The sequence below is a fragment of the Anopheles stephensi genome, assembly GCF_013141755.1.
Source record: "Anopheles stephensi strain Indian chromosome Y unlocalized genomic scaffold, UCI_ANSTEP_V1.0 chrY11, whole genome shotgun sequence".
NCBI lineage: Eukaryota > Metazoa > Arthropoda > Insecta > Diptera > Culicidae > Anopheles > Anopheles stephensi.
In genome coordinates, this window is record NW_023404982.1 from 1,281 (window position 1) to 4,530 (window position 3,250).

At 38.4% G+C, this 3,250-nt stretch overlaps 1 long non-coding RNA gene across 1 annotated transcript; it reads right to left on the reverse strand.

Annotated features, from left to right (window-relative positions):
• Positions 1 to 1,544: 1,544 nt before the first annotated feature.
• Positions 1,545 to 2,932, reverse strand: LOC118515128. Its single transcript, XR_004906953.1, has 2 exons — positions 2,318 to 2,932; positions 1,545 to 2,183 (listed from the first exon to the last, which is right to left on the reverse strand). It is a non-coding gene; the product is annotated as an uncharacterized LOC118515128 (long non-coding RNA).
• Positions 2,933 to 3,250: the final 318 nt, after the last annotated feature.

The following is a 3,250-nucleotide window of genomic DNA, read 5'->3' on the forward strand; positions in this document are numbered from 1 at the left end:
ACAATTTTAATCACTTATTTATACCAGTTGACGTTTTATACAAGTTATACAAGTTATACAATTTATACAAGTTTGACGTTTAGATCGAAAACTGTTTACAAACAAAACAGCAATTGCACAATAACAACACGTTGAGCTTAGATGTTCAGTAAAATTTTGTTACGATAATGAAATAACCGATTAATGTTTAACAGTGTATTTATACCTACCAGAGGATTCATCAAGGTTGCTCAGTCGGTTCAGCCTTTTAGCATTCAACTTGTACAGGTTTCCCGTACGCCGATGTCGATTAAAAAACGTTCTACGAGACATTAACAATTTTTTAAAATTCTTTATTTCGTTAACTCACAATAACGGTCTGATCGGTTATGTTTTGATTGAAAGAAAAGCGCTGACAACCAACACAGACTCACAAACATTCGACTGATCTTTGCACCGTCCGGCATATCGTTCGTCAGTTCTTCTGAGCATAGGCAGCAAAGTCTATATAGGATAGAGGTCGAATCTTAGCAAATGTCATGTCCGGCATTTTGAATCTCAAGTTTGACGTTTAGATCGAAAACTGTTTACAAATAAAACAGCAATTGCACAATAACAACACGTTGAGCTTAGATGTTCAGTAAAATTTTGTTACGATAATGAAATAACCGATTAATGTTTAACAGTGTTATAATTAATGATACTTAATGAAAAAAGAATTAAAATTGTATCAAAGAATGCCGGAATCGTGAACAGTGAACGAAACATGAATTAGTTTCGTTTCATTTGTCTGTTTGACTAAACCATCATCGGTCAAAGGAAAGGTCGATACTGTTGGTATGAGTAGCAAATGTATTACTTTAAGCAATGCTAGCCTTGGTTCGGTCTTCATTTTTTGATCTGCTTACTATGCCCGGTTGTAGCTGCACATTGTGGAGTGCATTTTGCGAACAGTTACTTGATACGCGTAGCATCTGTGGTGTTCTTTTTACGTCTGCAGGTGTTCTGGCGGCTCGACTTGGAGCGGCTACATTTGGGCGTGGAATGCAGGACACAAAATGAGAAACACAAATTGGCTAACATTAAAAACATTTAATAACCTCGCAGAAATAATCGTTGTCCATTTATTACAGGTAGATCCAAATTATATCAAGGAATATAAGCATAAAGGAGTGCCTTACAATGGATGATGGCTTGTTCATATTGCTCACCAGCCTTATGGAAATTTCTTCGTTAATATGTGCATGCATGCCTCATGGCTTCATGGATGGATGAATGAAGACATCTACCAATTTCACAAAATCCACACATGGTGCACTTATCTTTTACACCATGGAGAATCTAATTGCGGGCGAGTTTGGGTTGCTTTTTCTTCGTAGAGATTGTTTAGTGATCAAAACCCATAAAAACCTGCTTTGCCCAAAACAGGTCTAAGGAATACAATATTAAAAGTATGTTATAGATTATGTTAGCAGGATCGGGTAACGAGTCCAATTCACACCGTCTTCACCGAATTGTTCGAATGCCTATCTAGCAGACAAATACTCACTCATTGAAATCCCAGAAATGCTTGATTCATCATTTATTCTACAGTTAGACCAACATTCCTACGCCCGAAGAATACATAGACATTGCATAAATACACAATAAGAAATACAAATTAAAAGTTAGTTACAATTTCATGTTTCAATATGTTTCATGTATTACTAGTTTAAGAGGCTCGGTTGCAAGATAACGCACGGAAACTTCAGGATACGTAAAAACTCCAAAAGGTAGGAAGATGGGGACCCTTAGAACATGGAACGACGTATGGAATGTCGGGTGCTCATGAAAACGTGAACATTTATTGCAATTGGGTGATGTATGAAAAACTCCTCATGGAAAGCCCCATACACGCAACCATTGCATCGCAAGGAAATCGGAAAGCAATCGAAACTTGCGTGGGATTGATTGCAATTGGCTAGCGCAAGTCTAACACGAGTGTCGAGTCAATCACGGTTGCGCAAGAAACGCGGAGGATGAAGCAAAGGTGCCGCATGGATGTCCTATCGATTGCCCCGTCCCGTTGACGCAATCGTTTCGGTTGCATTCAGGGGTATTCAAAGAGCTTGCAGGAAGGCCAGTCGATTACGATGTACAATTATATCGCGCAGCCTTCTTGTTCAAGGCTAAAGACACCTTGGTCTGGGTAGTGTGAGATTGATCTTCCGCAACCACTCATCGATACATATGTGATAAGATGATAGTTTAGAGCATTAAAAGAGAAGAAAAAAGGAAAAACAAAGTATGTAGTGGAGTGTGAGATGGTACTAATAGTTGCTAAGATTTGTTGGTTTACCTTTCTTCAACGCGTATCACAAGCGGTTTGTGTCCAAATGTGCTCAAGAACGCAACGCATCGTCATCGCAGTGAGTGCATGAAATGATAGTTGAATGCATTAAAACACAAAGAAAAAGAGAAAAAAAAGGGTTTAGTTAGATGTGAGAAGGTACTATAATTGGTATGTATATTGTGTATTTTACCTTTGCTCATCGTGTGATGGTTTACGACCATTTGTGCTCCATAACGCAAGTAATTCGTTGGGTGCATGAAAGTAAAGATAAAAAGAGAAAAGGTCGCATTTAGTAGATGCTGATGATGCTGTGCACAATAACTCTCAAAGAATGAGCTAGCATAACCCAGAAAGCGCAAGATTCAAACGATAGCTTCCGCAGCACGGCACCGTATGCTACGCAAATCACACGATAAGTATTCAGTTAGCAGATGAATGATTAGGAATGTCTTAGCCCTAACCCAAAAAAAACTGCAACGTTCGAACGTTTTCGCACAGTTTAAAATAACACCAATCAGTAACACATGTTGCATAGAGAGGGAAACTGTTACTTAACTGTAACTTGATTTGTAAAAAACAGTGCATTAAATTTCATCGAATCGAATCATATCTTTGATTGTGAAAGAATGCATAACAGTCTTCAGAATCTCGAACTCCAAGGTCAGGAGATTCCATTAAAGTAGGTTTGGACTCAAGGAAAGAAGGTCAACCATGAAAAAAGCCAAAATGTACAATTGAGGATAAAGGGCACAACTAGGAAGGGCTTCGTCCTAAAAGATGTTAGGACAATTGAAAATCTAAGATTGCCTATTCAATCATTAGATTATGCGGACCTGAGCAACAGGCACCCTTACCTAAAAGGCTTACCAATCCAATCCTATGATATGGTTCAACCCACAATAATTATTGGCATCAAGCAAACTCACTTGCTGATGGGAT